This window comes from Oryctolagus cuniculus, chromosome 3, assembly GCF_051225735.1.
Source record: "Oryctolagus cuniculus isolate XC-2025 breed Fujian yellow rabbit chromosome 3, ASM5122573v1, whole genome shotgun sequence".
Classification (NCBI taxonomy): domain Eukaryota; kingdom Metazoa; phylum Chordata; class Mammalia; order Lagomorpha; family Leporidae; genus Oryctolagus; species Oryctolagus cuniculus.
In genome coordinates this window covers 14274616-14288147 of record NC_142869.1, presented here as the reverse complement: position 1 = coordinate 14288147, position 13532 = coordinate 14274616, and the positions used below count along the sequence as shown (strand labels likewise).

At 40.4% G+C, this 13532-nt stretch overlaps 1 protein-coding gene across 14 annotated transcripts in view; it reads right to left on the bottom strand.

Moving 5' to 3' along the window:
* DOCK10 (dedicator of cytokinesis 10) overlaps positions 1-13532 on the bottom strand; it is a 299156-nt gene that overhangs the window by 192580 nt on the left and 93044 nt on the right. The gene's annotated exons all lie outside the window — the stretch shown is intronic.

Below are 13532 nucleotides of genomic sequence, written 5' to 3'. Positions count from 1 at the left end.
CAAGTCCTTGCTGTTTGTTAGAAATTAGCAGGGAGCAAAGCTGAGATGTGAACCCAGAACCCCATGTATAGGATGCAGGTGTCCCAAGTGGTGTCTTAGCCTCCATGGATATGCCTTCTCCTTCCTGCCCTTTCTAAGGCAGAAAAACAGCAGACTGAACCCATTTCACACTTTGAATCTATCCAACTTCTCTTCTTCATCTTTCTAACAGATCTCTTGTGCATGCATAGCTCCAGTCTAGCTAAAGAAACACTGTTTTTTGAGGCCTTGTGTGATCAAATTGGTCTCACCAGAAAATCAAGATAAACTCTACATTTTTAATGTCAGCTGATTAATAACCTTAATTTACATCTGCAAAGTCCCTTCACAGCAGTACTGTGGTTAGAGTTTTCAACGAGAGAGTCTTCAGTGGGAGGAGGTATCTTTAGAATACTGTCTACCAAACTTCTCCTGGACAGAGTGTGTGTGTGTGTGTGTGTGTATGTTTAGGTTTTAAAAATAATTTTAAGATAAAAAACGTACTGGGAAAAGCACACTTGGCTTTTGAGTGTGGCTTCCACTGAGAAGCGAGGTGGGATCCAGGTTGCAGCAAAGTTAAAAAATGAGTAGGAGGAAACAGAAATTTTGTTTATAGAGTATTTATCAGAAACAATTGGCAGCAAAAAAGATAAGAAATATAGTAGTGCAGCAGAAAGGAACTGCAGGAGTTGGAAAGGGTAGACAAACAGTGGTGACGGCATCAGAAGATAAGCCCAGGAAACAAAGTCAGCCAGCGAAAGGCAGCAACCTAACCAAAGGTCTTCTCTAAGACATTCAGTTATGTCATGTCTAAAACTGTTCGGTTATGATTACTCAGTTACACACACTGTGCAATCTACAAAGGATAGCACTGCCGAATCTAAGATTCCAGGGGGCAGACACTTGGCTTCCACTGATAGTGCATCTGAATCTACTTCATAGAAATGACTCAATGAGTAGCATGAGGAATTGAGAGTAACTGGAAACTTGGTGGTTAAGACTCAGACAAGCACAGACGACATAATATGGTGGTATGAAAATCCTAATCTTAGCCCCTGGCAAAGCACTTTCTATGCATCTGTTTACTTGCTCTCTGTGTTCCATCTTCACTTCCATTTATTTTCACTTGTGAAGTTTTCATCATTTGTTGTGATCACATCTTCAATGTTCGAGAACATGTATAACTTGCTTTATTTCTGTCTGTTCCATTTCCCATCAGTTTCTGCTTTAGCAACCAATAAGTATGAAGCACAGGCTTTCTCTTTGAGGAAAAAAAAAAAGGGTGGTCCACCACGAATCTGCAGGCTCAGCTCACACAGGATGTGGTGTTTGAAGGAAGTAAAACATCAAGGGCTACTTCCTTTTTCACTGGGGGCACTCCTGAGCACGCCCGAGCAGAAATGTTCCTGAAGTTAGTTGCACTCAGGGTCACTACTTCCTGTTAGAAAGGCAACCCAACTCAACAGCTCTGAGTGACCAATGAGAAAGTAGTTGTCTCTGAGGGAGTTTAAATGACCATAAGGAAAACTTACAGTGAGTACTCTCTGTGAAGTATTCATACGATGGTTTTCCTCTCAGCAAGTCCTTAATCCAGACAGCATTACTTTTAGTATAAAAGATTTAGAAACTTCATGGAAAATAAAGAGCACCAGGCAATATGGATCACATTGATGGAGAATGTAGATAAATGCAGTTTGTGTATGTGACCTGTGTGTAGGGGATTGTAGGTATTTGTTGAATAAGTATGTGTGTACTGTGTGTGTGATATTTGTTGTGTATATTATGTGTGTTTTTTGTGTTTGATGTGGTATAGTTATATATTTGTGATGTGGGCATGTGCATTTAAGCATATGTATACATTATTATCTCATTAAAATAACTCATAGTATTTTATTCATAATTTTCCAGATATGTATCAAGTTGTAATCAGACTTGTTTATATTATGGCATTTTATAGGATTCATAAGATAATAGTTTTCAATTAGGATTTGATGGACAAGAGGTATATGCAGGTAAGGAAATTATGGCTTACAGAGTTTAGTAAGCCTGTCTTCGGATCTAACAGCAAGTGGGAAAGGAGATACACTTTTTCAGTAATGAAGTTTATCAATCATAAAAGACTTCTAGAAAAATTATTGTATTCCAGTGACATATATGAGTATCTTACCAATAACTACTTGTATCTTAGTGCAATGCTCAGGAAAAAGGAACATTGATTTTAGGGTTTATTATTTTCTTAACTTCATGTTGGTGTTTAGGCACTTATTACCCATCTTGATGCTTTATGGTAAAGACAACCAACTGTCTTCAAGATGTTGTAGTGTTTACTATTTCCAGCTTGAGACTGGTCTGTTCTTGAAAATGAGAATTTTTTTTAAAGATTTATTTTATTTATTTGAAAGACAGAGATACAGAGAGAGGAAGAGACAGAGAGAGAAGTCTTCCATCCGCTGGTTCACTCCCCAATTGGCCGCAACAGCCAGGAGCTTCTTCCGGGTCTCCCACTTGGGTGCAGGGGCCCAAGGACCATCTTCTACTGCTTCCCCAGGCCATAGCAGAGAGCTGGATCAGAAGAGGAGCAACTGGGACTAGAACCAGAGCCCATATGGAATGCTGGTGCTTCAGGCCAGGGTGTTAACCCACAGCGCCACAGCGCTGGCCCCAGAAAATGGGAAATTGTTAAGAGACAAAATTCATTCTTAGGGAGGCCATATTCTAATTCGCATCCTACTGCCTTCAACCTTAGGAGCCAGATTGTAACAGCAAAGACACTGACAACTACAAAAATACTATGGCTGGGCCAGCGCTGTGTCATAGTGGGCTAAGCCTCTGCCTGTGGTGCCAGAATCCCATATGGGCACCAGTTCAAGTCCTGGCTGCTTCTCTTCCAATCCAGCTCTCTGATATGGCCTAGGAAAGCAGTGGAAGATGGCCCAAGTGCTTGGGTACCTGCACCCGTATGGGAGACTCAGAAGAAGCTCTTGGCTCCTGGTTTTGGATTGGCTCAGCTCCGGCTTTTGCAGCCATTTGTGGAGTTAACCAGCAGATGGAAGACCTTTCTGTCTCTCCTTCTCTCTGTAACTCTACCTCTGAAATAAATAAATAAATAAATAAAATTTTTTAAAATATATCATGGCTACTATAAGAATAAATACAAATGGTTTGCTACTGTTCTTTAAAATACCAATTAAAATACCTGCATCCCACAATAAAGTGTCTCAATTTTTACCAGGTTCTGTCCAGACCTCAGCACCCTGATAATGCAGACCCTGGTAGACAGTGGTGATACGGCAGAACTGGGCAAGGAGTTAGGTAGGGATAGTTGAGCTGGAATATCTCCTCACAATCTCTGCATAGCCCTGCACTGCAACTCCACATCCTTACCTGCCAATCCAGCATACCTAGTTTCCGTCCAGGCCCAGGAAAGAGGAGATGCCATGATGGCCATATGCAAAGTAAATTTCACAAGGAAGCACCAGGAATTCCCCAGAAAGTCTTACCCATGCTAAATTCCACCCCATTTGTATATTCAATCACAGCACTCACTAACTTCTCTCTTATAAAAGAGACTGATATTGTAGGAGGAACCCTTATGTTGCTCATGGCCTCAGGATGATACTTGTGTGGCCTTCTCTGGCCTCTTATCTCTCTCTTGACTCATAGACAACTCTCTGGCCCATTCATGATAGGTATCTGTGCAGGGCAGCCCAAACCCATACATGAATGTATATTCACTCTCTGTCTCTTAAATAAATCCTGCTCTCATTTGTGCACTTTATTTATTTGTTTGTTTGTTTGTTTAACTTCTGGTTTGAATTCTTGTCTCTGTGAGGTCAAGAGCCTGCAATAAAGATTAAGATATGCAGGCCCATAACAGTACTGATGGCTCAAATTGTTGGGTGTCTGACACCCATGTGGAAAACCTGGATTGGGTTCCTGATTCCTGGTTTCCATCCCAACTGTAGGTTTTGTGGACATTTTGGGAATAAGCCAGTGTATGAGAGCACGGGCGCACTCTCTTTGTCTTTCTGTCTCTCAATAAATAAATAAAAAGATTTTAAAAATCAATCCCAAAGAAACACATTTTTTATTGTGATGTTATTTCCCTTATCTTTTAAAGACTGAAGCAGGGTGATTTCATGCACGAATGATCAGATGAAGACACTTAAATACAAGCATCCAAGAACCTTGGACTGGGCAACTCTGAATCAATGCTATTATCTTTCACATCTAGGGACTATTCCCCAACAGCATTTTCCCCTGGAGACAGTGATATTTGCTCAGTTTGCTGGCTTGGACCCCACACCAGCTTCCTACTGCTGGCAAGGTTAACTACAGATCAGAGCAATTTCCTTTAAACTAAAACAAGCACCTTAAATTGCCCTCTATTAGTCATTCCAAGCGCTAATTACCTTGCTTTCAATATGAATGTCACCCACTGTTCAATAATTGTCCTGAAAATCACATTGTACACAAGTTTTTATGAGGAGACCATAGTCCTTAAAATCTATGCAGCTCTAGTGGAAAATTGCTTAGTTTATAGAATATCAGAATCACATATGCTTTATTCTTGTGGTGGCCTATTTAATGCAAAAGAATGGACTACACAAATGCAAGGCAATAAAGCACTCTTACTTAAGCAATTTTGACAAGAAAACAAACTGTGATACAAATGACAAACCATGAGCATGCAGGCATCCAGCTATTCAGACCAATAATTCTTTGCTAGTGGATTAGGCTGCCAGTCTAGGTGCCACCTCCACAACTCTGTCCATCCCACAAACCACATTTTTAATAGCACCATATTGTATTTAAGTCTTCTACTGGGAGGAGGCAAAGCTATTAGGATGCTGTAATCTACGTGTTTAACACCTCCCATTGTGGAAACTAAAGAAAAAGAGTGGGGTCGTGAATTTTCAATCGAGAGCCTCTTTGTGTTTTGCAGAGAATTGTTGATTTTGGTTTATTTAGTTGTGCACACTGCAGTAAATTCTTGATCTTTTGACATGTGGTAGCTTAAGTTCCCTAATTAAGGATAAATTAACCTCTCACTATCTGGTATATACCTTATGAGGTAAATAAAAACTGCAAAAACAGGGAAACAAAAATTGGAATAAGGGCATCCTTATCTATTTATCTCATGGATGAGAATGGGAGCAAATGCAGTGAGGCCATGGCTCTGTGAAATATTACTCATGCCTGGCCCGTGTTGAGTATCACTGATAAAGAAAGATTAGGACAGGCTGCCTACCCGGGTCCAGGTGATAATGTGATAGAACACTCTGGAGAAATAATCAAGGGCAGAAACTAAGTGACAAATGAAGAATATGGGCTGCAACAATCTAACACAGAGGAAAACACTGTATCAGTCAAGGCCAAGAAGAATGTGAGTTACAGCTGCAACTGAAATCTCAAGTTGGGTCCTGGACAGTAGCAGGACTTTGAAAGTCATTATTATAAGAATCCCAAGAGCACAGGTTCACAGTGTGTGTAAGAACCACAAGGGAACACCGTGAAAGATGTGGATTCCTGGGCCTCACGCAGGACATCAGTAGGTTTGATGGTGCAGTAATCTAGCTTCATTAGAACATCCTGATGACGTGCATTAAAGATGCTACACAGACCACACACTGAGAAACAGTGACTCTGAGGCTGCTTCATTTAATAATTTTTCTTAGCCAAAAAATCATATAATGATGTCCCTCTGGCGAAATACCTCCCAGTGCATGTGGTTTTCTATACTGAACTAAGCTCTCATTTATAAAATCAAATATTCCTTTTTCTTAATGGATGCTCGATCAGACGGAATCAGCTCACTAACTCGATCATGGTGCATGCTTTAGACACCAAGGAGAAAACTCGGGAGTGAAACTGGCATCACAACGAGGGTCTCTGACCTACTCCAGCTTCCCCTTCTACCTGCTCATCTTCCTTTGATTCTACTTCTTTTCCTCTTCATTAACAACTTCTCTGCTTAGAGTTTTGTGGACCTGGTCAGACATGACAGGTCTTTCAGTTGTTATCTAAATCATGTTTTCTCAAACTTGGCACTATTGACAACCTGGACCAGATCATCTGGTGTTGGGGGGTGGGGAGATTGTCCTATGCATTGCAGGGTATTCAGTGGCATCGCTGGCTGGCTTCTACACACTGCATGCCAGTAGCAACTCCCCTATCCTCTTCTGCCCCTGTGTGACAGTCATGGTTTTGGACATTACTACGAGTTCCCAGGGGAGGGAGAAGACAGGAGGGAAAAATCCCTGCACTCTGGGTTTAAATCCAATATTTTTTTGATGGTGGCTTTCAGGGCTAGCGAACTCCTAGCAGATGATAATGGCTTCTCTTCAGCCCCGGGTTTACACCTCTTAAAAAATAATCAGTTTCCTTGAAGAACCTCAGGCCTATTGGCCTTCAAGCCAGTGCCCTCTCTCACTTCTCCATATACCTCAGAATCCCACTATTCTAGTCTATGAGCCTAGGTTTCTGTTTCTGTTATGGGCCATCTCTCCCAAAATGCGGCTATCACTTGTCTGGAAAAAAAATAAAAAACCCTTGTAACTTAAAGAGGTAAGCTAGAAACTGAGCTAAGGGGCTGGAGACTGGGTGCACATTTAAGGATAAATTTAGGAGTGTGGTGTTTGCAGTTGTGGATAAGATCACAGTGCTGCGGTCGGTAGGCTTGCATTTGATTACTAGTGGCTCTGTTAGTTGTTGGGGGCCTCTGGGCAAATGATCCATCTTCACTGACTTTGAGTTTCCTCATGTGTAAATCAATGATAAGAGAACCTACTTCACTGGACATTGTGGGGCTTAATAAGAGGATATTTGTAAGCACTTAGCACAGTGCCTGGAATAGAAGAAAGTGTCTAAGGGATGTTAGATGGAAGCTTGATTATGTTGAGCAGTAGTCTTGAGTTGGGCTGCTACAGCACATTTCGAGGGTACTGGAACGTTCTAGCTGTTCTTAAACTGAGCATTAGGAGGAGGAGATGGGAACACAAAAAGGCACAAATCGCTTTGAAAATAGCAGTGAAATGGATGGAACATTACAACAATGTAAGGAGTGGCCAGAGGACTCATATGGTGCAGATGCAGCTAATTAGATTAAGCAGCTCCTCCTCTGAACACTCTGTCCTTCCACAACTGACCTCTTGGTACTTACTCTGTTTTGCAGCATTGGTTATTTCATGTTTAAATCCTCACTACACACAACTGCAGGAGGTTCCAACTCTGTTTCTGTCATCTCTCTTCATCCCACACAAAAGACACACATACCAAAGAAGCTGACATCAAATTTTAACCACTATCCTGTGCTTTCATACACTTTTCCGTCTTTTCATGCTTTCTTTTCTGCCTAAGCAGGACTGTAAATTCCCAGAGCAATAAACAGCGTCATCTTTATGTCTCAACTGTGCCAGCATGTGGCAAATATCAACATTATAATTACCAATTTCATGCTGCGAACAGGAGAATAGGGCATCGCACATTCTTTTTCTCTGCTTTATCCTTCTCCCTTTCTATAACTTTCCAAGGCCACTGGAAGGTATTAGAGTACACTGACAAGGAGACATGTAATCTGACTTTGCTCTCCTTTGCAAAAGTATTGCAAAGGATTTGGAAGGAGATCTGCTACTTAGATTGCATCAACAGATCCTTGGCAGTGCTTAAATTTGGCATCTCCCTCTCTTTAGTTGACATTAAAGGACATATTTTCAGAAACCCATTTTGAACCTATGTTCACTTCTTATCTCTTGGTGCCCAGAACTCCTGAGTGGAGACTGCTATTGATAAGTCATTCCTTTTTCCCTTTTATGCAGAATTCATCTGTGTTCCCAGGGAGAAGAGCATTGGACAGCAGTCAGGAATCCGTCCATTCGCTGATGAGCTGAGTGACCTTGGACAAAACAGCAACCCTTCAGGACCTCTTTGTCCTAAATTACATTTAACGTCTAGAATTCTATGCTTGTGTCTTTTAAAATAAAACAACTTATTCATTTTCAGATAAACTAGTGACTGGATCAAAAACAAAGCTTTTAGCATTTTCAACATAAAGTGCCAATTGGAAAAGACAATCTCTAATGCAGGTCTTTCTTTTTTAAAATTTATTTATTTATTTTTGACAGGCAGAGTGGACAGTGAGAGAGAGAGACAGAGAGAAAGACACCCTCCGATGGCCGCTATGGCCAGCGCGCTGCAGTTGGCGCACCACGCTGATCCAAAGCCAGGAGCCAGGCGCTTCTCCTGGTCTCCCATGTGGGTGCAGGGCCCAAGGACTTGGGCCATCCTCCACTGTACTCCTAGGCCACAGCAGAGAGCTGGACTGGAAGAGGGGCAACTGGGACAGAATCCGGCACCCTGACTGGGACTAGAACCCGGTGTGCTAGAACCCAGGCGGAGGATTAGCCTATTGAGCCACGGCGGGTCTTTCTTACACCATGCTTGGTGCAGCTAGGGTAACCCACAACATACCACCTGTCACTCATTCCCCTCTAGACTTAATTTCAAAAGGAAAAAAGATTGTGCCTTCTGACTAGATGACATTGACCTTGACAAGGTTTGCAAATAGAGAATTGTAAAGAATTTTGGCAGTTTTCACACCCAATTTCCTGATATCATCTTCATTAAACCAGAATATTCAAATTTTTTTGCATGTTGTCATTTTGTCTTGAATGTAGCTGCAACACAGAAGCCAACACTGCAAAAACAATCCTTTCAAAAATGCCCATTCTTCCATTTTGTCCTACTCTGTTCTTTGGACTGATTTCATGAGGTTATTGCCAAGACCAAATCTTCCTATAGAAGTTTGAGTTTTTGGAGAATAGGGTAGAGTTTCCAGGGTGTGACACTTATCTCTTTCCTTATTGTGCTAACTGTGGACTGATATTCTTGAGGGGAAAATCTATGCCTTTCACCCTCAGACCTCTTCAAACAAGGTGCTCTACCCTATTTCGGCCAGACCATTTCTTCTCTGAATTTGAGCCTTGAAAAGAATGAAATAAAGACAAACAACAACCACAATGTATACCTAAGACAGTATCCTGAATGCTGTACATTACCACCACCACTACTACTACTGCTACTACTGAGGTCTTACTCCTCCCTGTGCTTATTAAGTAAGGCCTGTTGTTGCAATCTGATGAGCTATTTATCTCCTACCTTGGCCCTATATTACTCTTCACTTAGCTAAGGTCATTCTATCATTGCAGCCACATACTGTTTGCAACCATCTGTCTATTTACTCTATAAATGGGGACAGATACTGGGCTAAAGATTTAGTATAACCAAAAAAAAATTCTCCACCTTCATAGAGATTAGAGGAGATGGTTCAGTAATTGCTGTGATGGGAGGTTTACATTAGAGAGCCTCAAAAATCCTGCAAATTTACCAAACCCTCTTATGAGTTCTGATAGCCTCTTAATGGAGTCTTTTGGTTCCCCTCTATATACAGGGTCATGTCATCTGAAAAAAGGGACAATTTGACTTCTTCCTTTCCAATTTGTATCCCTTTGATTTCTTTTTTTCTGCCTATTGGCTCTGGCTAAAATTTCCAGAACAATATTGAATAGCAATGGTAAAAAGTGGGCATCCTTGTCTGGTTCTGGATCTTACTGTAAATGTTTTCAATTTTTCCCCATTTACTATGATGCTGGTTGTGGGTTTGTCATATAATGCCTTGACCTTCTGTATCTCCAAAATCAATAGCCATTGTATTTACAAACAATGCCACAACTGATAAAAACAAAAAACTGTAAGATCAGTACCATTCACAATAGCTAAAAAAATTGAATACCTTGGAATATATTTAACTAAGCATGTGACAGATCTCTACAATGAAAATTATAAAACTTGGCCGGTGCCATGGCTAATCCTCCACCTGCGGTGCCAGCACTCTGGGTTCTAGTCCCAGTTGGGGCACCGGTTCTGTCCCAGTTGCTCCTCTTCCAGTCCAGCTCTCTGCTGTGGCCCGGGAGTGCAGTGGAGGAAGGCAGTGGAGAATGGCCCAAGTCCTTGGGCCCTGCACCCGCATGGGAAACCAGGAGGAAGCATCTGGCTCCTGGCTTTGGATCAGCGCAGCATGCTGGTAGCAGCATGCTGGCTGTAGCGGCCATTTGGGGGGTGAACCAATGGAAGAGGAAGACCTTTCTCTCTGTCTCTCTCTCTCACTGTCTAACTCTGCCTATCAAAAAATAAAACAAAATAGAAAATTATAAAACTTAAAGAAATAGAAGACACAAAAAAGGAAGAAAATCTTTCATGTTCATGGATTGGAAGAATTGATATCAACATGTCCATACTACCCAAAGCATTTTACAGATTGGGTACTATCCCAATCAACATACCAACGAAGTCTACTCATATCTAGAAAAAACAATGGTAAAATTCATATGGGAACACAAGAGACCCTGAACAGCTAAAGCAATCTTAAACAATGAAACATAGTGGGAGGCATCATAATACCAGATATCAAGATATATTACAGGGCAGTTATAATTAAAACAACCTGGTACTGGCACAAATACAGACATGTAGACCAATAGAACAGAATAGGAACCCCAGAAATTAAGCCACATATCTACAATCAACTTTTCTCTGACAAAGGAGCTAAAAATCAATCCCTGGAGAAAGGACATTGTCTTCAACAAATGGTGCTGAAAAAATTGGATCTACATGTGCAGAAATATGAAATAAGACACCCACCTTACCCCTTACTAAAAAATCAACTCAAAATGGATCAAGTATCTAAATCTACAACCTGATCCCATCAAATTGCTAGAAGAAAACATTGGGAAATCTATGCAAGATATTTACATAGGTAAAACCTTTTTAGAGAAGACCCCAGAAATACAGGCAGTAAAATGAAAATAGACAAATGGGATTACATCAAACTGAGAAGCTTCTGCATCACAAAGGAAACACTCAGCAAAGTGAAGAGGGAACTGACAGAATGGGAAGAAATATTTGCACAGTATGCAACTGATAAAGGATTAATATCCAGGTTCTATAAAAAGCTCAAGAAACTCAGCAACAACAAAACAAATAATGCATTTAAGAAATGGGCAAAGGACATGAACAGGTATTTTTCAAAGGATGAAATTCAAATGACCAACAGACATGTGAAAAAATGCTCAGGATCACTAGCCATAAGCAAAATAAAAATGAAAATCACAATGAGATTTCACCTCATCCTAGTTAGAATGCCTAGCATTCAAAAGTCAAATAAAAACAATACATACTGGTGAAGATGTGGGGGAAAAGGTACCTTATTATGTGGTTAGTAAGAATGTAAACTAGTACAGCCATTGTGGAAGACAGTATGGAGATTCCTCAGCAATCTGAAAATAAACCTACCATATGACTCATCATCAAAATCCACTTGGCTGTTGAAACTGGGCTTGATACTCATTTTACTTGCCTTACTCCTCATCTGTGTAACCAGTCCATTACTCACTTTCAATAAGTGTATATTTTATTGTAATCATACTCCACATTGCAGTAATTTCTAATCAGGTTTCACACATCATTCACAACTCAGAAACTTTGAGCAGCATCTTCTCTTGTTAGGCTGAGTGTTTCCCAAGCTGTGTCCTAGATCTTTGATGTGCGTTAGGCAGTTAGAGATAATAGATTTCCAATGTCAATTAAACTGAAGAAACAGAGGATAGCATGAAGCTAAACTGGCCTCCTTATCCCCAGAATGTAAATTTCCAATGTGCAAGTGCAAATTTCTCACGGAATGTATAATGTTTAACATTTCCCATTCTTATTTTCTGATGGAAGCATTCTTTGTCACAAAGTTGGATAAATGGTCCCTACCACTGGTACATATAGTGACAGACCTAATGAGATAGCATTTAAAATATTTTGACAAAAGAAGACAACAACAGCACCTGCTCGAGGGCGGACAGCAATGGCAGGTGTGCCTGTGAGGAAGCAGAACGGATGCCAGGTTGCACAGGCACTCAAAGAAAGAGACTGGAGCATGGCTGCTGGTTTACATGCTTCAGAGAGAGACCTTTGCACTTTTCCCAGTCTGTTCCTTCCCCCAGGGTGACCACCAGTGAAGTCCCCACTCTTTACTGGGAGTGACTTTTTAAATTAGTATCTCAAGGTACCCGTATATAACAGTCAGGGAATATATAAATTAAATAACTGCCAAAAGTGATTTGCTTTAACTGTACAAAGGCAAACATCCATCTATGTGTGTGGCTTTGGGTTTACTGGGCTTCTGTGAAACCCCAGCTTAATAGCATGAGACATGGGCATATCCCCAAGGTTGTGTAGTAATCCCTGAATAAGTACCGTCAGCATCATGACCCAGAGAAGGTGAAAATATGGAACATCTGAGTTCATTCTCCACTTCATTTTGATAATTGATGACATCTCTAGTCCGGTATTAAACAGATTTCTAAAAGGTTTTGCTGCTTTTGATGCATCAGTATCCACGTCTCCATCTTGAATTACTTCGCTAAAATTAAACTAAATGTCACATATTTATTATGATATTACCCCTTTATTGTTTTACATTCAAGAAAGGATATTGACTTCTTATTATTCAATTATATCTGTGGAAATCTTTCTGAAATAGGACCTGGAGTGTTCATTTCTTGAAATTCAGATGTAATCCTTAGCCCTCCATTTACATTACCACTACATTATTTTCCACTTGTATCAGCCAAACATAATGTAATATGTTCTAGGTAGTAAAATTCTCACTGGCTCCTTACTGTGGATGATGGATTAAAGTGAAATTCTAGTAAAAATTTATAAGAGAATGCCAGTCAAGCAGCGATGACTCAACTTGGTCCCACAGTTGTGTTTTTTCTGCCAAAAGTGTCTTAAAATATTTGAATTTGTTGCCAGCACTTAAAAATCTGTAGCTATCTACATAAGAGCCTTGGTTATTAGATTCTCTTGGAAAATTCGAGAGCTGACCATACCAAACAATCTTGTGACACAGAAATTATTGCCAGGCTGGCAGTGGCTACACTTTGGATGGACTCTACATTGTCTGGTTTACTCTGCTTCTCATCCCTCTTACTTGTCTCCTTGTCTAGTCTGCTTCATTTATTCCTGTGAGACCTCTGGCATTTTAGTTTGGAACCCTGAACTTCAGCTCAGATTTCAGGTCACATCTTTTGTAAGGTTATTGTGACTTGCAATCTGGGCCAAGCCTTGCCTGATTCTACTACCTTACACAACAAATCTAAATACTTCTACTGATGATATATATGCAGTTAATATGGGTTCATTATAGATCAATAATTTACTCATGAGAATTCCCCAAATACTATGCACACTGTGCCAATATTTTGAATACAGTCATAAATTGTGTTACTATTCTGACATGTCAAATCAGAAAGTCCCCTTCTTCAGTATAAGGAACATGAAAATATTTCTTGTACTGATTAAGCCACAGAAATATAGTACTGAACTAAATTTCTCTTTTTAAGCTTTAAGAATTGAAACCATTTTGATGCAGAGTTGGTTGATGTGAGGAATCAATGTGGTAGTTA